Source organism: Oryctolagus cuniculus, chromosome 16 (assembly GCF_964237555.1).
Source record: "Oryctolagus cuniculus chromosome 16, mOryCun1.1, whole genome shotgun sequence".
Taxonomy (NCBI): Eukaryota; Metazoa; Chordata; class Mammalia; order Lagomorpha; family Leporidae; genus Oryctolagus; species Oryctolagus cuniculus.
Window position 1 is genome coordinate 49859465 of NC_091447.1, and position 23585 is coordinate 49883049.

At 41.2% G+C, this 23585-nt stretch overlaps 1 protein-coding gene across 3 annotated transcripts in view; it reads left to right on the top strand.

Moving 5' to 3' along the window:
* SEMA3D (semaphorin 3D) overlaps positions 1 to 23585 on the top strand; it is a 283059-nt gene that overhangs the window by 22254 nt on the left and 237220 nt on the right. For all 3 annotated transcript variants that reach the window (XM_017344335.3, XM_008261803.4, XM_002713842.5), the window contains exon 2: positions 16331 to 16426. The gene's annotated coding sequence lies outside the window, so the exon portion shown is untranslated. The remainder of the gene's footprint in view (positions 1 to 16330; positions 16427 to 23585) is intronic.

Sequence of the window (23585 nt, forward strand, 5' to 3'; positions counted from 1 at the left end):
CAACACTGGCCCCATTCATGGTTATGAAACCTGCTGTTTTTGGCAACTTCTGTTGATTAAAAATTGTCAAAGGAGCCTGCATTGTGGTGCGTTAGGTTAAACTGCCACTTGGAATGCCATCATCCCATGTGAGCACTGGTTCAAGTCAGCTACTCTTCTGATCCAGCTCTCTGCTAATGTGCCTGGGAAAGCTGCAGAAGATAGCCCAAGTATCTGGACTCCTGCCACCCATGTGGGAGACACAGATGGAGTTACTGGTTGCTGGCTTGGCCTGGCACAGCCTGGGTCATTGCAACAATTTTGGGAGTGAACCAGTGGATGGAAGGATGGAAAATCAATCTCTCTCTCTCTCTCTCTCTCTCTCTGTCTTTAAAATAAATACTAAGTAAGTCTTTAAAAAAATAAAAAAATTCCTAAAGCATATAATATACCCAGGTATACATTTATATAATTTTCTTAGAAAATCAACTCTCCTTTCAAAGTTTGTGAACCAGTTTGCACTTTTTCTTGTTTCCTTTTTTTCAAGTATCATCTCTGCATATTTATATAAGAATCTAGCCTTTGCAGAAAGTTGTAACATGTATGGAATATTTTATCAACCACAGCTTGTCTCTAAGTTGAGACCCTTCACCCCATACATGTGCTGCCCATTTTTATGGGATAGGTTGGAAATAGTTGAAGTCCTTTGTTTTAAGGTGATGACCTGAAATGAGTTTAAAGAAATGCAGTGTGGACTTTGCAAAAATTGGTACACATATGTACCAAGTTATTGAAGAATCGCAGGTGACGAACCCATGAGGGTGAGGCATGATTCTCTCCTGCTGTTCAGATCTTTATCTAAGTGACTGCCTTGTTTGAACATCGCTGTTGTCATTCACTCCCTGCCCATCCCCAGTGATGGCAGAATTCACTATAAACACCTTGCCTTGTCATGATTGGGCTGTAACCTAACATTGTAGGTTAGACTGTACTGACCTTAGGCACATGCAAATATTACATCACTTCTTTGCTCATGCCGTCTCTTAGGAATCTCTGAAAACTTTATGCACTCTCAAAATCCAACATAAATGACATCTCCATTATGAAGTTTACTTTGACTCCACACTAGTCCCCTACCATCTCAGTCACCAAGTCTTTTTTAAATATTTCATTTATACTTTATATCTCTTGTATAGAACTTACATTCTGCCTCAATTATAGCTCTTTGTATACAGGTTTTAGTTTCTAAGTACATTATCTCCTTGAATAAAAGATCACATTTTAGTTTCCAGTAAAACATGGATTTGAATCTTACACAAGTTCTAAGTTTTTTTTTTTAAAGATTTTACTTATTTATTTGTGAAGAAGAGAGACAAGCTTCCTTTGCTAGTTCACTCCCCCAGTTGCTCCCAATAATTGGGGCTGGCTAGGGCTGAAGCAGGAAGCCAGGAACTCAACTCAGATTTCCCACGTGGGTGGCTGGAGCCCAGTTATGTGTGCCGTCACCTGCTGCCTCCCAGGGTCTGCATTAACAGGAAGCTGAAGTCAGAAGTGGATCCGGACATCGAGCCAGGCACTCTTACATGGTGCACTGGCATCTTAACCTGGGTCTTGACAGCCCGGCCAAATACCACCCAGATTCTAAGTTCTAAAAGCCAAAATTTAAAGTGAAAGTGTCAATCTGTCGGAATTTATCGGGCAAAGATCCTGCAGAAACATGTTAAATGTATTACACAGGATTTATGTGCTGGTTGAGAGACAGGCGTTCGGTCTCTCAATAGAGCCCAGCACCCGAGGTTTGCCCTGTATGTTGCCTCCAGACCCTGTCCCTGCGTCAGTCCCAGATGGAGTGATTGCCTCGTGCGCTGTGAGGAAATCTAGGCGTCTTTAAATATGAAAATCTAATCCAGTTAGAGAGATGCTCAGACTACGAGAACTGAGAATGACTAATATTTTTTTTTAAAGATGGGTGGTCTAAAAATCATCACTCTGCCTGGTTTTCGAGAAATTTGGTTGCCCCAGTTCACAAGCATTCAGATAAATAAATAGACAGCTACATACAGATATAGGTATGAGTTTGGATTTAAAAAATGTAGTTTAAGTCTATTAAATCTGCGATGATGGGTCACCCTGTAGTGATGACACAGTGGCTCCATTCAAGTTATTATTTGCTGCAGTCTTCCATAGAGTGATGGTGTTAAAAGAGCAGACTTCTGCTCAGATAGAGCTTGATGCAAACCCCTGCTCTGCCCTCTGCCCCTGCCTAACTGCAGGGCCCAAAGCAGCAGCTTAACTTTGAGTGTCAGTTTTATCACAAGCTTATGGGGATTTAAAGGAGTATGGGACTGCAAGAGTAGGAAATGGGATGCGCAGGGTTTACCTCCTAGTTCACACGCGGAGAAGGTCAGTGATTATTAGTGTTGCTGTTGACCGTTTCCTTTACAAGACAAACGTTTCTAACTGATAGTAGGGCTTTCAACCTTCCTCCCTACTATGGGAGTCTGTGGCTTTGCCCAACTCAATTTATATTTGGAACATTGGCAGGAATTGCTTTCCTGTTTTTTAAAGGGCATGCAGACATGAAATGGTTGGTTATTTATTTGAATCAGGATTGAAACACTTGGCTGGCTGGAGGCAGTTCTGGGAATGAGAAGAAGGGAGCGTCTTTGAATGATTGAAGCTGGATTTCTGAATTGGGTCTTTCAGAAATAAGGGGCTTCTTTGCCCATTTTCCGTGAATTTACATTTTTTCATGGTAAATTGCCCTGGATCAGATAAATTATAAGTAACATCTCTCATTTTTTCTCATTATTTTTTAAAAATGCAGCTTTACATAATTGAATCCCTTCTCAGTCCTTTGATGCTTTATGTTGGATATTTGAGATTTTTCCTTATTTTCCTATCATGTGTACCATTTTTATAGCCTTTATTTTTTTCAGATTCCATTTATGATCTTAACTATTATACTTTCACAGCCCAGGAGATTTGGCTAACATTTTACTCTTCGCCCTCTGTCAAGCTCTGTGGTTTTTCGTTTGTTGTTGTTGTTTTTCTTTCTTTTTTGTTTTACTAGAATTTTTGTTACTGAATTGTCTTGATTTACTGGCAATGGTGGGGGATATTATTTTCTACTTTTCCTAGGTGAGTGAACTGAAGCTGACAGAAGCTAGATAACTTTCCCAGGTCTCGTCCTCAGTGCTAAAGATGGGACGTTGGGTTCTCCATTGCTGCACAAACTCCAGACAGCTTCCTTGGAGAGGTGCTTTGAAAGCCTGCTTTCTTAAAGAATTTTGCATTTCTTTCCTTTGTATTCTCCTTGTGTGTTTTAGGTTTCTGTCCATTTCTTTTACAGTTTTACTTATTTGTACAGTATTTTTCTCTTCCATACAAACCATAAGCATCAGAAAACACTGCTTTCCCCTCTCGTTCTTCACCCGCATTCCATATCCTTGTCTCTCCGGTGGTCGCTGTCCTGCTTACATCCTCTAAACCTTGCCCTCTGACCTTGAATCCCTGACCCAGTTTCTTTACCAACAACCCTGCACAGTTTTTTGAGAAGCAGAGAGAGAGGGAGACAGAGAGACACCGTGAGACAGAGACAGAGAAGAGAGAGAGAACTCCCACTCACTGGTTCAATCCTCAGATGCACATAATGGCTAGCACTGAGCTGAGCTGAAGCCGTGGGTGGCAGGGATTCAGCCTCTCATGCCATCACGTGCTGCCTCCCATGCACCGCATGGGCTGGAAGCTGGAATTGGGAGCAGAGCCGGGACTTGGTGCCCAGGCACGTGGATGCAGGACACAGGCATCCTAACTGCTAAGCCAAACGTCCACCAGACAGCCCGCACATCTTAAATGCTACTTTCCTGTAAGTCAGTTCCACGCTAATGTTTTCTTCTGCTAAGCATTTCCTCTCAGCTACCGGAGCTTTCGGCTCTGCAGATTGCTCCTTGGTGCGTCTGGGAAGACTCTGCCAAGAATCTTTTTGCACATGTGCTTGTTTTTCGGTACCTGGAAATTTGACAGAGCTCCCGTGCTTTTTCCACAGCCCCTCCCAGGTTTTGCTGCAGCCTGCTAGACCCTCTCTGCCGTGTGAGTTTCCCTTCCATTAGCTGCTCCACCCAGCTGCACCTTCAGCCTGGCCTCTTCCAACCGAATCCTCCACTGTCTTTTTCCATTGTGGTGACAGCTCTGTTTTGATCACCGGTGTTAGGTCATTCTGTGAATACAAAGACCAGGCTGTGACAACCAAGGACTACACCTACTGGAAATTTCTGCGACTGAATTCTATTTTTACTGTGTTTTTTACCTGGTCTGCCTAAGCTGCTTCTTTCATTCTTCTTTAGTAATACTTGTGACCTTGTGACTCCCCAGAAACTCATCACGAGGACGTGGCTTCACACAATAGTCACTGTTCTGTTAATGCTGTGCGTGGGAACATGAATCAGGTCGGAGATATAGTGAGCCATTTATTATTTATTTATTTGAAAGGCAGAGTTACAGAGAGGCAGAAGCAGAGAGAGAAAGAGAGAGAGAGAGAGAGAGAGAGAGAGAGAGAGGTCTCCTGTTTCCTATCTGCTGCTTCACTCCCCAGATGGCCGCAACAGCCAGAGCACATCAGTCAGAAGCCAGGAGCTTCTTCTGGGTCTCCCATGTGGGTGCAAGCCCCAAGCACTTGGGCCATCTTCTGCAGCATTCCCAGGCCATAGCAGAGAGCTGGATCAGGAGTGGAGCAGCCAGGAATTGAACCGGCGCCCATATGGGATGCCAGCACTGCGGGTGGTGGCTTCACCTGCTATGCTACAGCGCCGGTCCCCTCTGCTTGGCTTTGACTTCTTGGTAACTGCTCTGATTCTCAGCTCTGTTGTTTATAACATGAGGAATGAATCATACCTGACTGCAAAGGTGAGGTTCAAGTGAGATAACAGGCACACACGAGATTTTCAAATTGGAAACAGCTACACAACAGATACAGATCATTATTGATTCACGCTCAAAGTGCAGAGATAAAAGTTTCCAAGTACCTGAAATTTAAAATGACAGCAGATGGAATATATGACTAAATTAGTATAAGGATTTCATTGACTCATAGTTTTCTGTTGTGCATCAGGTATTTCTTAAAATACTGAAACCTTCACGTTGTTTTTATTTTTTTTAATTTAAAGATTTATTTGTATTTATTTAAAAGGCAGAGTGATGGAGAGAGAGGGGGAGACTGAGAGAAAAAAATTGTCCATCTGCTGGTTCACTCCCCAAAAGGCCACGGCAGCCAGGACTGGGTCAACCAAAAGACAGGAGCAAGGAACTCAACTGTGTCTCCCACATGGGTGGCAGGACTCCAAGTACTTGGGTCACCATCTCCTGCTTTCCCAGGCATATTACCCGGTACTTGGATCTGAAGCAGAGCATCCGGGACTTGAACTGGTGCTAACCTGTTGCACCACAACATCAGCCCCCTCGTTGGATTTTACTGAAGGGATATTTCTGGGTAGTACTATGAGTGTCTGAGGTTGTGAGACAGGTGGGTAGGGCATCTGTTTTGCTGGCCTAAATATCATTGTCCCTGAATACTGCTCTGAGGGCAGTCACAGTTCTCCCTCTACTGGGGTGGGTGTTATAGTGATTCCCAGGCAAACACATTCTGGCTGAACTGCACAAGCAGCAACGTGCATGTTATGGTTGAAACTCTACCTGGGAATCTTTCTCTCACTCCCACAGGATGTGCTTTCAAGGTTTTATATCTGCCCACGTGTCTAATTATGTGAGTGATTCATTTACATTTTAGTACACTCAATGCTGTATTGCAAACCCACACAAAGAATCATTGGGAACTGTATTCAAAGGACCCATTTTCCCATCCTTTTCCATTTCCTTCAGGAAACTGCTGAACTGATTTACCGTTTCAGGTCGTTAATTGATGACAACTGTCATATGAACAAACTATAGAGGAGATAGCTAAGCTAACATCGTCCATCCTTCTGACAATTGAGTGTGGATCGCTACTGTGACTCCCCATTGCTGTGTTGATTGTGTTTGTCCTCTTGAATCATGGTAACTCTCATTGCGGTCAAATTGCTTATGTTCTACTCTACTGTCAGACTGGTGCTATGTGTCTATCGGGCAAAGAGATTTATCACTGGCATTTTTCTACTTGCCTCCTTGGGCTGGTCTTCTTTACTGCTTTATTGAAGTTGTCCTCCATAAGCCTGTGCGCCTGGTCCCGGGTTAATGTATACATTTTTTTCATGCAGAATATTTATACCCTTGGCTTGTTTGTAGATGGATGCTTTGCCCATCACCTTGTTGCTCGGCCAAGCTGTTCTTGTTTAGCGCTTTAATCTTTCACCATAAATCATTTTCCTCTGCATCTTACTCATTCTTCCATCATGTCTCTGAACTCCTTCCAGCTTCTCTGCATCTTTTGGATAATGAGGTGCGGGTCTGAGTGCCGGGTGCAGTCCCACCAGCTCTGCTGGGAGGGCCCTGTTACCTCCAGTCTGCTGTGGTGCCTTCGGCTCCCTCAGGTTCTCGTTAGAGGGAGCGCCTGCCTCCACAGGCAGAGTGAAGCACAGACGCACCACCCCTTTCTCCTGCATCTGCCATCTGGCTAATCCTTCTTCCAGAGTGGAAAGCTCAACCTCCGCTTCTCTCCCACTCTCCCACCATGACTCTTGCTCTCTTGTTCTTGATTTTACTCATCCTGCTTGACTCACATCTATCTGCTTAGTTCTCTCCTTTTCTCTTTATCTTGATTTGGTCCAAGAACTGCCCACTCCTGTGGTTTTGCTCTTACAAGATGAGGAATCTCTGCCAAGCTGATGACATCTGCAAAGATCTCTTCACTGTATCAATCGCTTTCACGTCTCACTGCTAAGAAAGCACTTGTTTCCTTATATTTATCTAATGCCTTGGCTTTTTGTTTGTTTTATCAAATCAGTAAGTATTTTTGGTGTTATGTTGTAAGACTTGAAAACTCAATTTTAGCAAATTTGCTCAGAGAATTGAGCTATAATTATTTTAGGTATTGCTGTTTGCCATTTAATAATACATATTTTAATTTTTTTTTGACAGGCAGAGTGGACAGTGAGAGAGAGAGAGAGAGAGACAGAGAGAAAGGTCTTCCTTTGCCGTTGGTTCACCCTCCAATGGCTGCCGCAGCCGGCACACTGCGGCCAGTGCACCGCGCTGATCCGATGGCAGGAGCCAGGCGCTTCTCCTGGTCTCCCATGGGGTGCAGGGCCCAAGGACTTGGGCCATCCTCCACTGCACTCCCTGGCCACAGCAGAGAGCTGGCCTGGAAGAGGGGCAATGGGGATAGAATCCGGCGCCCCGACTGGGACTAGAACCCGGTGTGCTGGCGCCGCTAGGCGGAGGATTAGCCTATTGAGCCGCGGCGCCGGCCTACATATTTTACTTTTTTAACTATAATTTGGGGATGGGCAGCAGGTGTTTGGCCTAGCAGTTAAAATGCTACTTGGGGACCCCACATTCCATGGGCTCGTATCCCCGTCTGCACCCCCAGTTCCAGCTTTCTGCTAATGCACAGACTGAGAGTCAGCAGGTGATGTCTCAAGCAGTTGGCTCCTGCCCCCAACATGGGAGAGCTGGACTGCATCCCCACCTCCTGGCTGCAGCCCTAACTTAGATCCACTGTGGTAGGTATCTAGGGGAATAAACCAGCAGGTGGGCACTTTCTCTCAGTCTCTCAAATACATTTTTTGAAAATTAGAGTGTATGCAGTTTGAGGAGAGCTGTAACAGTACGGCTTCTCTGGAATAGTTGTGGTGTCGCTGATGGCCTGCATTTCTTACACACTAGTTGGTCTCCCTTCCTTCACTCCTTTCTTTGTGTCTTTGCTGCTCCCTTCCTCCACTCATAGGATGGTTCCTGAGATCCTCCCATCTGCAAAACAGTGTGTGGGAAGGAAAAACAACACCTGTGTTCCATGCTCCGTTCTCAAAATGATGAGCTCTGCAGCTGCACCAGATCACTGAGGCTGTCACCTGTGTTCTCAGCTGTAGCAGAGAGGGCTTGAACAGTGTGATGATTAGGAGAGAGCAAAACAGCATTTTACCCACAAATGAAGACCCAGTGAGAGAGAAAGCCACAACAGGAGTTGTGGATCAGATTGAGGAGGACCTCGAAAACCTGCATAGCCTGTCTCTGGGGTGCGAAACAAGAGGCTCCCCGTTGCCTGTCTAGTTAATTTTATCTGAACACTCAGAGTATGAAATTTACTTGGATGCAAAGGGGGGATTGAAGTGAGGGCAGCTGGAAAAGGAACTAGGAAAATATTGTAATGATCTGGAAATTATGTACTAAAGAATGATAAGGATTGAAGCTTGGAGGAAAATTTGAGTCAGGCACTATAGATTTAGGAAAGCACTTTAAATGTAGTCACTGGTTTACAAAAAAAGAAGTAAAGAAGTCATTTGGGTGAGTCTTACCACCTGGAGCATTTTCCTGGCAAGTCCAGACCGCTGATCACCCACTGAGACTTGCTGGGTGGAGTGCTGGGAGGTGGCGACTTCCACTTTAACCATCTCCCTCGGCGGTTCAGAGGCTTGTAGCTGGTTACAAAATGTTGAGGTGCAAGAACAATCATTGTCAAAGTAGGCGAATGTTAGGGTCTAGGATAAGCAGCAAAAGATACAGGCAAAGGAAGCCTTGGGGCTGACCGAGAAGCATCGCACGGGGTAACAGAGGACAGAGCAGTGGCAGCTGAGGGAAACAGTGAAATCCGGTGCCGGTTCTGTGGTACAGCCGCTTCAGCTGCTGCTTTTGACACTCACCTCCCATGTTGGAATGCTAGTCTGAGTCCTGGCTACTCTGTGTTTCTCTTTGTTTTCTTTCTTTCTTTCTTTCTTTTTTTTTTTTTTTTTAAGATCTATTTATTTATGTGAAAGGCAGAGTTACAGAGAGGCAGAGGCAGAGAGAGAATCTTCTGTCTGCTGGTTCACTCTCCAAATGGCCGCAATAGCTGGAGCTGAGCTGATCCAAAGCCAGGAGCCAGGAGCTTCTTCTGGGTCTCCTAGGTGGGTGCAGTGCCCCAAGGGCTTGGGCCATTTTCTGCTGCTTTCCCAGGCCATGGCAGAGCTAGATTGGAAGAGGAGCAGCCGGGAATTGAACCAGCACTCACACGGGATGCCGGCACTGCAAGCGGCAGCTTCACCTGCTATGCCACAGCACCGGCTCCCTCTGTGTCTCATATCCATCTCGCTGCTACTGTTTTCCGGGAGGCAGCTGATGGCAGCCAAAATACTTGGTTTCCTGCCACCCATGTGTGAGACTCAGGTGGTATGGGGTTGGCATTTGGAGAGTGAATCAGCAGATGTAAGATTGATTCATTCCCTCCCCTCCCCTTTCAGATAAATAAAAACAAATAAATAAACATTTAACAGAGAGAGTGCCTGTCGTGGTAGATGAAGCAGACATCCAGGTAGCCACAGTTGGTAGGAAGGAGAGAATGATGTAAAAGAGAGAATGTGTGGTGTAGCCAGGATCTACCTTTGGTGATGACATGAGTCCGGGTGCCCCAGTGACTCCAGGAAAAGTCTGAGGTGTGAACCTTGCTGAGGATAGGCGCTCTATCTCTGGCCCACACGGCCTTCATTGGTTGGCTTCTGTTTTTTCTGCCCAATGATGATGCGTGAGCAGCTGTAAATGAATACCTTTGATTGACTTAGAAGTCCAGGAAAATAAAAGGGAAGAGGAAATGTAACATGGTCTTGGGACCCAGTGCCAAAGAATCAGAAATTCAGACCGTGAGGATGCTTTACATAGTACACATGGATATGGATTGGGGTTGTGGAGAAAAGGCCCCTGAAATATACAGTAGGGACTCAAATTGTCGGCTCGTTAATGAAGGCATCTTTTTAGAACTAGTTTAGCTTCACGTGGGGAGATGAATTAAAACCTATCTGTTAATAATCTGAAAATAATGAGAGTCTTTCAGTTTACATTCATTATGCTCTGCCAACATTTAACATTAAATTATCATCTCCAATATTGCTAGCTTAGATTGTTTACTGCAGTGTTTTTAGTATGGACTTTGTTTATCCATCTAAACAAATGAGAATGAATTTTTATTCTTATGGAAAAAGAAATAGAATAAAAGCCTAGATCTGTATTTTTTAAAAAATTAAAAAGGTAGGCTGTGCCCGTAATAGTGAGACTTTCTGTATTTCGAAGTTGCATTTTCTCCTGGAGCGTGTTGGCCTCTGTGCACAGTGACCTGCTGTGTTTATCTTTATGAAGAATGAAGTAAGCCATTATGCAAACACACTTCCATCTGGGACTGGTGGTACAAGTGTTAATGGCATCATTATTCCCAACAAGATGTGTTTAGAAACATTGCTTTTTGTGATGTGTTTCCTGCAAGAATTTTCATAAAGGAGTCTAGTCTGTAAGATATGAAAATGGCATAATGATTCTCTTCTGTTAATGCTTTTCTTTTAAAATGTAAACTGGTTCTTTTTTAAAAGGAAATGTCTGTTTTCTCAGCCTTTGCTAGCCATCTTTTTGTATCCATCCTCTACACTGACGTGAATTTGGGTGACTTGGAGTTGATGGCTTTGGGAGAAATGTAAATAACACACCAGGAGATGGAATTTGCTCAAAACTTAGTTTGCATTCTTAATTTTTTGGATTTTGAATTAGTGTATACTTAAGACCATAAGTCTTAAGGAGACACTTATTTTTCTCAAGAGTGATCTTTGAAAGTTTATACTCTGGAAAATTCAGTTGTTTCTATAACTGAGTAGAATCACAATCTAGAATTCTATGAAATCATGAGTCTTCAAGATTGCTTTATTATCTTAAGGATCACTTATGGCATAATACAAGACATATTATTAAAAGCCCTGTTATGGGCCATCAAGGAGGGAGGCACCTTTCTCTGAAGGGAGGAAGGAACCCCCACTGTGATATGGCCTTGACTAAACAAGTTCAGAGTTGGTGAACTCAAGGGGCTTCCATAGCCTAGACAGCTCATGACAAGAGTCTCGGGTGATTGCTGATGTCATAAATAAGAGTACCAATTGTTAAATCAACAACGAGAGTCACTGAGTACAGGCTCCCCATGTAGGATCTCTGTCCTTAATGTGTTTTACTATGAAACGTAAAAACAACACTACTAGTCGAACATTGCCCTATACCTTGTGCGGCTGTGTGAGTGCAGCCTGTTGAAATCCTTGCTTAGTGTATACTAAGTTGATCTTCAGTATATGAAGGTAATTGAAAATGAAACTCGATGAAGGGCAGGATGGGAGAGGGAGTGGGAGAGGGGAGGGCCACGGGAGGGAGGGAGGTTGGGGGGGAGCCACAACAATACAAAAGTTACACTTTGTAAATTCACATTTATTAAATAAAAGCAAATAAATAAAAAAAAAAGAAACAGGAAAGTGAAGAGGCAACCGACAGAATGGGAAAAAATATTTGCAAACTATGCAACAGATAAAGGGTGGATAACCAGAATCTACAAAGAAATCAAGAAACTCCACAACATCAAAACAAACAACCAACTTAAGAGATGGGCCAAGGACCTCAATAGACATTTTTCAAAAGAGGAAATCCAAATGGCCAACAGACACATGAAAAAATGTTCAAGATCACTAGCAATCAGGGAAATGCAAATCAAAATCACAATGAGGTTTCACCTCACCCCGGTTAGAATGGCTCACATGCAGAAATCTACCAACAACAGATGCTGGCGAGGATGTGGGGAAAAAGGGACACTAACCCACTGTTGGTGGGAATGCAAACTGGTCAAGCCACTATGGAAGTCAGTCTGGAGATTCCTCAGAAACCTGAATATAACCCTACCATTCAACCCAGCCATCCCACTCCTTGGAATTTACCCAAAGGAAATTAAATTGGCAAACAAAAAATCTGTCTGCACCTTAATGTTTATTGCAGCTCAATTCACAATAGCTAAGACCTGGAACCAACCCAAATGCCCGTCAACAGTAGACTGGATAAAGAAATTATGGGACATGTACTCTATAGAATACTATACAGCAGTAAAAAAAAATGAAACCTGGTCATTTGCAACAAGATGGAGGAATCTGGAAAACATCATGCTGAGTGAACTAAGCCAGTCCCAAAGGGGCAAATATCATATGTTCTCCCTGATCGGCGACAACTAACTGAGCACCAAAGGGGAAACCTGTTAAAGTGAAATGAACACTATGAGAAACGGTGACTTGATCAGCCCTTGCCCTGACTGTTGATGAACAACTTAATACGTTATCCCTCTTAGTATTTTTTTTGTTTATTCCACTTAATACTTTTGGTTGAATACTGTAATCAATACACAGTTATTCTTAAGTGTTGAAACGTAACTGAAAAGTGATCGCTGTTAAATATAAGAGTGGGAATAAGAGAGGGAATAGATGTGCAATTTGGGCATGCTCAAGCTGACTTGCCCCAAACGGTAGAGTTAGAAACATACCAGGGGATTCCAATTCAATCCCATCGAGGTGGCATGTACCAATGCCATCTCACTAGTCCTGGTGATCAATTTCTGTTCACAATTGATCATAATGATAGGACTAAGAACCAAAGGGATCACATAAACAAGACTAGTGTCTGCAAATACTAACTGATAGAATAAAAAAGGGAGAGAACAATCCAACATGGGAAGCGAGATACACAGCAGACTCATAGAGTGGCAGATGTCCTAAACAGCACTCTGGTCTAAGAATCAGCCCTTAAGGCATTCGGATCCGGCTGAAAAGCCCATGAGAGTATTTCAGGCATGGAAAGCCAAGACACTCTGGCAAAAAAAAAAAAAAAAAAAAAAAAAAAAAAAAAAAAACCAAAACAAAACACAAACCTAAATGAAAGATCTCCACAAGTGAGATCCCAGTGGAAAGAACAGGTCATCAAAGAAGGAGGTACTTTTCTCTGAAGGGAGGAGAGAACTTCCACTTTGACTACGACCTTGTCTAAATATGATCAGAATCAGTGAACTCAAAAGGCTTCCATAGCCTTGGCAACTCATGACAAGAGCCTAGGGTGATTACTGATGCCATAAACAAGAGTGTCAATTTGTTAAGTCAACAACAGGAGTCACTGTGCACTTACTCCTCATGTAGGATCTCTGTCCTTAATGTGCTGTACATTGTGATTTAATGCTGTAACTAGTACTCAAACAGTATTTTTCACTTTGTGTTTCTATGTGGGTGCAAACTGTTGAAATCTTTACTTAATATATGCTAAACTGTTCTTCTGTATATAAAGAGAATTGGAAATGAATCTTGATGTGAATGGAAGGGGAGAGGGAGGGGTAAAGGGGAGGGTTGTGGGTGGGAGGGACGTTATGGGGGGGAAAGCCATCGTAATCCATAAGCTATACTTTGGAAATTTATATTCATTAAATAAAAGTCTTAAAGAAAAGCCCTGTTGTGACTACAGGTAACATTTTTAATACATATTATTTATATATAAATGTAAGATATATGTGATTAAAAACTACCATTTTTCAAAAGAAAGTTCTAAATAATTTAAAAACTTTAGATAAATTTGGACTTAAAAACAAATCTGGGGCGGATGCTTAGCACAGCTCTTAAGATGCCACTTGGGGTGCTTGGGATCCAGTCCCAGCCCTGCTTCCAGTTCCAGCTCCCTGCTAATATGTACTCTGGGAGGTGGCGGGTGACGATAAGCAGTTCGGTTCCTGTTACCCATGTTGGAGGCCCTGAATGAGTTCCCTGCTGTTGATGTTGACCTGGTCTCGCCCTGGCTGTTGCGGGCATTTGGGGAGTAAACCACAGGGTGGAAGATGGAGTGCTCTCCCTCTCTCTCCTCCTCTCCTTGCTTTTCGCTCTTCTGCCTCTCTCTCTCTGATTTTCAAATAAAAGTGAAAATAAATAAATAGAAATATTGAAGTCCATTAGTTGAAATAAATGGACTTGTGTATGTTCATTCATGTTTTCAACAGATCAGTATTTGTTGCTGACTAAGGTATCACTGCTTTTAAATGACAAATCAGAGGCTATTTGTTCTTTTGTGACCAGTACAAAGATCACCTGGGTAGTATTAGACGCCTTAATAATTTGCATTCTGTTTAGCAGTTAGCCTCCCCTATAAGTAAATAAGCATTTGTATCTGTGAACATGATACTTTTAGAAGGTAAACAGGCTACAATTAATTTATATTTTTTCAAATAACAGTCACTAAATATAAATTAATCTCTGAAAAAAATCTCTAATTAATACCATCAATTGGGCCAATTGCCTGGTTTGTCTATGAATAAAGAAATTGCTATACTCTTGCATATTACTCTCTATTGGGGAATACATTACCTTTCAGTGTGACTAAGTGTTATTAGAGGTTTAATATATACTTGTAGAAAAGAAAATAACTAATTGACCCTTCAGGGAGATTAAAATTAAGACCATAGCCTCAGCCGGCGCCGTGGCTCAATAGGCTAATCCTCCACCTTGCGGCGCCGGCACACCGGGTTCTAGTCCCGGTTGGGGCGCCGGATTCTGTCCCGGTTGCCCCTCTTCCAGGCCAGCTCTCTGCTATGGCCAGGGAGTGCAGTGGAGGATGGCCCAGGTGCTTGGGCCCTGCACCCCATGGGAGACCAGGAAAAGCACCTGGCTCCTGGCTCCTGCCAGGATCAGCGCGGTGCGCCGGCTGCAGCGGCGGCCATTGGAGGGTGAACCAACGGCAAAGGAAGACCTTTCTCTCTCTGTCTCTCTCTCACTGTCCACTCTGCCTGTCAAAAAAAAAAAAAAAAAAAAAAAAAAAAAAAAAAAAAGACCATAGCCTCAAAAGTACTAAACTATAAAGAAAATTCCTTAGCTTCCAAATGATTCAGTGCACAGTAAGGCATGCATTTTGTTAATTATTATTATCTATTAGCAATATATTTTTCATTATAAGAGAAGGTAGAAGTTTTGGATCCTGGTAAAGCGTTTAGGAGTGAGTATACTGAGATTGTCAACCTAACTTTGAAAAATATTCTTTAAAAAATCTGATGGATTGACAAGGCTTTATAATTGCTTAATAAAATAAATATAGAAAAATATTAATTGCAAAATCCAAATATGGGTATAAGGATGCTTGCTGTATACTTCAGCTTTTGTTTATTTAGAAATATATATATCTTTTGAAAAATATTTGCAACCTAAGTAAGATGATTACTTCATTTTTGGAAGCAATCAGTCTGATAAAACCTGAATATGAAGGAAGATGAGAGTAATGATGTGACATGATTCCTTATCAGTAGACAAGTTATGTTGTGTTTTATAATATGCACATTTAAAACGTGGGGATCTAAGATATAGCTAAATTCAGATTTATGCATACTTTTTTAAAAAAGATTTCACTGTTTTCTTGAGATTATGTGCTCAAACCTAATTATTTTTTATGGTTGTCGATTATTTGAGGCCAACCTAAAGTTATCACCTGTGTTGTATTTTATAGTGAATGAGCTTATTCAGCTTTATGGGCCTCTCTGGTGCATTTACGAAGTACACTTTACACTGCACTTCTCATTCTCTCTAAGCAGGGAAACAGTCTCTACTACTGTATTTCAAAGAGTTGCCATCCCAACATTACTTCATTTGCAATAAAAATCACAAACTGTGCAAGTGCATTTCATACGTGTTCATTTCTTAAGTGTTAATAAGAACATGTCTGGTCAGCCAGGGTGCAGAGAAAGGGGCAGACCCCCAACACGGTGGGGTTTGTGTAAGATTTGGTTGTATACCAAGAGTGCACCTTCCTGCCCATTCTGTTGACACATCCTTTCCTGGAAACACGCCTGTTTTGTTCCATCTTTTATTTTCATGGATTCTAAGTTATTTTTTAATTCATGTGATGTCCTAGCCGGTCCTAAGAATGTTGGGTATGGGAAGAGTCTGGCATTTAGGAATTCTCTACTGCCTGTAACATCCGATATTCCTCAGTTGAGCAGGCACTCCTGTGTTAGTTTGGAGAAATACAGGCTGGAGCAAGCAGTCAGGTGCTGTAGGCTAAAGAGAAGCAGCTAAGAGTCTCTTTGATGGCTGATATTATATGTCATCTGCTGGGTCATGGGCTGCCTGGATATATAATCTAACCCTGTTCAGAGTGGATCTGTGAGGATCCTGCTGCGTGGGGTTAACATCTGCATTGGTCTGCTGTTCAGAAAAGATTGCCCTCCCTAATGTAGGTGGGCCACATTCATTCAGTCGAACACCTGAACCCAAGAAGTGACTCACCTACAAGTAGGAGGGAATTGCCTTCTGCCCAAATGACTTGAGTTGGGATGTCATTTTAGTTTTCTGTGCTTGGACTTGAAACAACTGCTTTTCCTCGTTCTGACTAGAAATGTGTTGTTGGTTCTCTTGGTTCTCAGGCCATCAACCACAGCCTACAGCTGCACTGTTGCCTTGTGTGGGTCTCCAGCTTGCCAACCTCAGATCCTTGGACTCTCATCAGCCTCTGTAATCAGGTAAGCCAATTCATGATAACGGATGATAATAAACTACCTGTCTATCCACCCAGCCATCATCTGTCTACCTCTGTAGATGGTATGCATGTCAGTTTGTCAGAGAAGACTGGATAACCTATGTCTGTACCACTATCCATTCCGCATTCAGTGTTATTTCTGGATATAGTCACTTCAGTCACATCCTGGAGTACGAATGATGATTGGGTCTTTACTAGAGAATCTGGATAGGTCGTGAAAACAGAGTTCAATGATGTCACTTTAATACCTTGGGTCCTGTTTTGCTCATCTGTGTTATAATGCCACTTGATTAGCAATAACCTGCAAAGTTACCTCTCTCAGAATTAGAAGCCTAAATTGAACACATCAAAGTCTACCCATTTCTGAGACTACTGGATGCAACTTTGACTTGTCAAAATGCCTATTTTTGTTTTAACTCTGGAGATAAAGACTGGCAATTATGGCTCAATTACTATTTTTTTTGTTTTGTAGAATAAAACAAGATTCTCTATAAGGGCAATAAGCCATTGGCCAATTTCTAATCCTGTTTTCTAAAATACACTCTTGATAGAAGTTAGTTTGCTGAGATTATCAATACACTTGTGTATTGAAGACACATTACTGATACATAATCTTAGCAATGTTATTGTTATATTCTTTTTTAAAAAAGGATTTATTAATTTATTTGAAAGTCAGAATTACATTGAGAGAGAAGGAGAGGCAGAGAGAGAGAGAGAGAGAGAGAGAGGTCATTCATCCTCTGGTTACTCTCCAATTGGCCACAATGGCCAGAGCCATAAGAGCTGTAAGCCAGGAGCTTCTTTCGGGTCTCCCACGTGGGTGCAGGGGCCCAAGGACTTGGGCCATCTTCTACTGATTTTCCTAGGCCACAGCAGAAAGCTGATTGGAAGGTGCAGGTCTCGAACCAGTACCCAAATGTGATCCAGCACTGTAGGCGGGCAGCTTCACCCGCTATGCCACAGTGCTGGCCCGATTATTACTTTCTATAATAAAATTCAGCACTGTAAGTCTGTTGTTTAATGTTCTGTTATTTCATTGTGTGCCAAGCATAACCCATAGCTTTAGGTTTTGTTTTACTATAGCACAATAATTAACCTTTTATATACTGACCCAACCTGAGGTCATTTTCATCCTTGCCAACTTGTCTTCTATGTAAAACAGACACAGTGTGGTTCTCAAATTATAAACTATTCCTTCTGGAGCAAGAACAATGATGTCTTTTGACTGCTAAGTCATTTAGTTTGGTGATCAAAGTTAGATGAGAATATTAATATCCTTTTCACTTGCCCACAGTTGGCAATGATCCTCTCATGTGGCTCTGGATTCTTCTAATAACCAGTAACTCAGTCATTACCTATTTACACCTTGTCATAAAATTTGACTAACAGGTAGTTGAAATTATGAATACCCAAGAGAAAATAGCCCTCACCCTGCATAAACAAATCCATCCTACACACAACTATAGATATAAAATAAAACATAAAAGCCAAAGAGATTGAAGTGACATAAGTGTTAATAAATCAAAGAGAAACAGAAAATTGTAAAGTGGCCATGAAATAAAAAAAAAAAATTCCTATCCTGTATATGTCAAGCCATAGAAGTCATAAGACAACAAACCTTTTTCCTAATAAGAAAGAAAAGAAACATCTCAGGGCATAAAAGACATTTGCTAAGAGTTGTTCTCTGCAAATAAATTTTGTGAACTTTTTCATTATTTTGATCAAAGTAAGGTCAAGATTCTTTTTACAATCTGAAATTTGGGAATTCATAATAAGAATTTTTTAATATTATTAAGGAAAAAACCTAATATAAAATCTTAAATTTGTTTAGAATCTTCTGGTCCGTATGATGAATTAGAAATATTAATGCGAAAAATTCCAGTGCTACATGATGCTTTGAGGATACAAAAAGAATAGGATTCAGATAAGCTATAATAAAGCAAAAATTGCATACCTGTATGAATATCATGTACATACATATGAATCTCAGTTTTAACAAATGGAAATAAATCACTGTCTAATCACTAGTTCTTTTGCTTAATTACTTTATCCTGTCTGGAACTATAATCTACAACTGTTTATTAAGAACATCACATTGTTTTTTATTGTTTTCTTAGAAAGGATTTTCAGAAATACTTCACACTTGTATAAATTTCCCCACATCTCCATGTTTACCTTGCTTACATTGAATATTTTCAAAGTGAAGAAGGAAGAGCAAGGAAAAGAGCCCGGCAGTGCAGATCAGAAGGAAAAATGAGGCAATGCGGACGCCTCCTCAGTAACAGCACTGCCCTCTCTACCCCGTCTCATACAGGGTTTCTGAAGAAATGTCCTTTTTTTCCCCATAGTTCTGCTGGTCTTTCAGTCTTAGTAATTTCAAATAAGCCCTCTAATTATACGGTGTGTGTGTGAGATATTTCTTTGCCACGGGTAACATTCACTTTACATGTACATTGCTTTGCATTTGAAGAAACTTCAGTGTGATGCTAAGCTTTTAAATGTGAGAACTGAGTTCAATTGTGTTAAAACTTTACAAGCAATGTTTTGAAATATTATTTTCTTGGCCCCACACTAACAATGAAAGGAATTCATAGGAAACAGAAAATAACACGGTGTGCCATAGGAGGGAATTAATGTAGAGAAAGCCCCCTGTGGAGTCTTTCCAGCAGGGCTTAATTTGGGTCCCACAATAAGAACACTGTTGTACCAGGCTTTACCTGCCTGCTCACCTTTTATGTAGACTCAGGGAACTGCAACGTGGAAAAGCCCCTGTGACCACAATCTTTTGACTATAAATCCAGGAAAAGCTGAAAATACAGAATAGTGAAGAAGATATCACAATGAATATTAAGATCAGGCAGTAGACTTATTAGTACCTTACATGCAAAAATTCTGCTTCAGGTCTGATTTGGTGAGTGATTCTTCTTACAGAGATTCATGCTTTTCTAAGAAAGCACTTGTAACTGGGAATTCCAGTTCTGAATCTTTTAGCAGCTCAGTACTGTACTTTACAGAACTACTAGGCCAACAAATGCCAAGAATTCTGATTATTAGTTAAAATCAAACAACTTCATAAGTACTTATGTCCTGAAAGCCCAAGGTGAAAATAATGTAATGAATATTTTATATCATACATCAGTGATTTCCCAATTACCTATGGAAGGGGTATTGTGCATGTTGGGCACTGCATAACTTCTCAAGTCACGGAGTCACATTGAACACCAGGGACATCATTACCTGTTCCACACAGACTTGTAGAAGACTTGACTTCTCTTCTCTTCTCTTCTCTTCTCTTCTCTTCTCTTCTCTTCTCTTCTCTTCTCTTCTCTTCTCTTCTCTTCTCTTCTCTTCTTCTCTTCTCTTCTCTTCTCTTCTCTTCTCTTCTCTTCTCTTCTCTTCTCTGGTTTATTTATTTATTTTAAAGGGGAGTTACAAAGAGGGAGAGGCAGAGAGAGAGAGAGAGAGTGTGAGAGAGAGAGTGAGAAGTCTTCTATCCACTGGTTCACTACCCAGACAGCCACATGGCCAGAGCTATGCTGATCAGAAGCCAGGAGCCAGGAGCTTCTTCTGGGTCTTCCACGTAGGTGCAGGTGCTCAAGCACCTGGGCCATCCTCCACTGCTTTCCCAGGTGCATTAGCAGGAGGCTGGATAGGAAGTGGAGCAGCTGGGACTCGGAGCAGCACCTATATCGGACGCTGGCACTGCAGATGGCAGCTTAACTGGATACATCACAGCACCAGCCCCAGGAGGCACTTTCTGTTTATCAAGTCACCCACTGTGAACCCAGCTTCACACAGCTATGACACCCTGGAAAGGGATCTAGCACTCTCTAATGCTGAAATTGTGAAATGCTTTGACCATTAGTTCATGCAGTGTCTGATAGACGTTGGGCATTGTTGTGTTTACTTTGAAATTTTAACTCAAGACCTGTTGAGTTCACTGCATCATTCCAGACAGACTGGCTTAGCACATAGTTTCAGAATCACACTTTCAGTTTATGGGATGTTAATGGGAATCATAGCCCCTGAAGGTAAAAATTCAAGTCGAAAAACCTCGCTACCACAGGGAACGTGAATGGAAAGCACTGTAAAGTAACTGTGAAAGCCGAACGTCTTATTCTTCAATCTCAGTGTTTTCTAGTTTTTCTTGGTCAAGTGATAGCAAATATTTCTCTGGAAATTTGGTGTTAGCATACACAGTGACAGCGCATGGGACCACCATCACTTGAGGCAAGTATTACTTGTGTAATTTGAAGAAAATGGTATTATTGGTGTCCATTAGGACATTTTCCATTTTGACATGGAATTTTAAGATTTGTACTAAATGTTTTTCAAAGTTTCAAACACCCCTTTTTCACTCCAAAGAGCTACTTGTTTCAGCAGTCTGTAACTGCATTGTGTGAAGAGGAGAGTTAACATCTCCTCATGTGTGAATCCTAATGGCAAGTAGGACCTGCTCTGAAGTAGATTGGAATGAGTTTTCCATAATCTGTATAGACATTGTTTCCCTTTGAAAGCAAAAGCTTACTGAAATCTTATTTACCTTCAGCTGGGGGTTCAGTGGAGCTAATCTGGATCATTAGAACTCAAACATGAGAATCTTTAAGCCAAGTCAAGTTATCCGCTTCCTGCTCAGTACATTTTGAGCACTGTTGGGGTCGCCACTGATAGCTCAGAACAGAAAACTAAAGCAAGTTTTATGAGATGAAGAATCAAGAATAGGAGTCACTTTTTAAGTGAAAAGAAAAGCAGAATGTGATGGCAGAGAGCTCTTCTCCCACATCATTAGTAGAAGGGATTACCTGTTTTTTTATTGATTGACATCATTTGTCATACTAGACAGTAGATATTTGAGGGTAGAAACCAGATCGAGTGCCGGGCAAGTTTATGTCTTGGGAACACTGTGCGTTCTTCCAGCTCAAAGACTCCTAGAAATGTCTGGGAGGACTTGGCTGGGAGCTGTTCCTATGAATGATGGCTGCTTGGAGTTCGTGGGAATGGCACTTCACCTATAGTATATGTCCAGAACTGACTCTGGTGATTCATATATAACTGCAAGAGCAGGACAAAATAAATTGGCCGATTATCTAGGCAATTGAAACAATATCTGGGGGATTAAAACATTAGGAGGAAATAATAATAATGTATCACTAGAAGGAAAATAGTTTATCTCTTCATAAAACTGCTGTCATCAGTTACATACATATTATGTGTATACATTGATAAATGTACATAAACACATACACTTGTATGTGAATGTTTCCAGATTTTCATGCTAAATTGATTGTGGCTTTATATTTTTCATTATTGGTATCAAAAGACTTTCCAACTTTTGAGCTATGTCACACTCACAGCAGACCTGTAGATAGAGGTGTATTTACAGATAGGAAAGTAGGTGATTAAGAACTATGGTCAGAAATCTCTGCCTCTGTGAAGGGAACTGTGCGACCCAGTGATGACAGCATTGTGAGCTGCAGCAACACCCAGCCATTCTCTAGAGGAGAAAACTATATATTCCCAGTTTTCTTTCCTTGTCCTAACTACTATATCAATGTTCTTTCTTTGGAATATTCTGTTCCTGAGGCTATTCTCTTGGATTATCCATATTAAATTTACTACTTCTTTGAGAATCCCCATGCATTTGAAACATCCTTTTGTAGTATGCTTCCATTCAGTGGAATCTGTTCTTTCTTTATCAAAAAGAACTTGGAGAAGTGGACATTCAGCCTACCAGTTAATAGGTCCACACCCCACATTGGAAGGCCTGGGTTTGACTTCTGGCTCTATTGCTGATTTATACTACCTGGTAATGCAACCCTAGAAGGCAATGGTGATGGCTGACGTTATTGGGTCTCTGCCACACACATGAATGATCTGGATTGAGTTTCTGGTTCCTAGCTATGGTCACAGTTGTGGACATTTAGGGAATGAATTAGCCTATGGGAGCTCGCTGTGACTCTCTCTGCCTGTCTCCCTCTCCCTTTGAAATGACTGAATGAATAAATAAATAAAAATTGAAAAGTATGAGAAGATTTTCTGGTCATTTTTCTATTAACATATATTTGTAAATAAAGAAAATTGGTCCTTGTGCTCCTTTCTGCCATTTATCAGTGATATCAGCCAGTAAATAAGTTTGTTTTCTTTCTCCAAAGATAGGACTCTTTTAACAATTGCCTGTTATCTCAAATGCAGAATATTGTTAAAGGATTTAAATAGCAGAATATGTGAAATATGTGCACATACCTATACATACACACACACATATACCAGAGGACTTCCAAGAATTCATGGGAAATGGAATTGAAAGGTGAGTTTATTTTGGTTCAGAACATTTTGAAATTTATGTATAGCGTTTGCATAATAGCCACCTTCCATGAACTTGTTGAAGACCTCTGGTGTATTTAGGGAGCTATAGGATACTGTACAACTATAAGATATATTGAATTATCCACTCACACTAATGTTTTCTATGTGCTGTTATCTCAGGTTTTGTATTTAACTAATAAAATATAACTCCTTTTTGCAAATATCATACAAATTTTCCTTCAATATAGGTCCTTGTGCTTACCACATTTTTGAAAAGTTTTGATATTAAACACTCCCTGTCTCTATCTTACGGAAGAGGTGTGACTCCTGACCATTTCCTGTCCCTTTGATGGGAGTCCTTACTTTGAACTGTATTTTTAGTCCTTCAAGTTTCCAATAAGATAGCTTTTGAAGAAGGTGTTTCTCAATTTATCTTGTAGTACTTATATAGCTTTAGATCTGAAAATAACCAACAACAATGCATGGATTCATCAACTTCATCTTCTTAGCTTATTGATTTAAGGATTGTACTTTTGTCCACACAATAAAACATCATGGGCAACTCCATGGTTTGTCTCTCAGAGCATTAAAAAATCTATGTCAATACTTTAATTTATATTTGGCTCCGTTCCTCTTCCATTTATTCATTATTTCTTGGATTCTGTGTAATAAACTGAATGTGACTTCTGTCCCAAACATTAATGCCAGAATGGGAGTAACAATTTCTGTGCTTAGTTGGAGTCATCCCAAGGAGAGTTTGACTTTGGAAGATAGATTATTGTTGCACTGTCATTTACATTCAGCATGCAGAGCCTTGAAAGACTCCTGCTGAGATT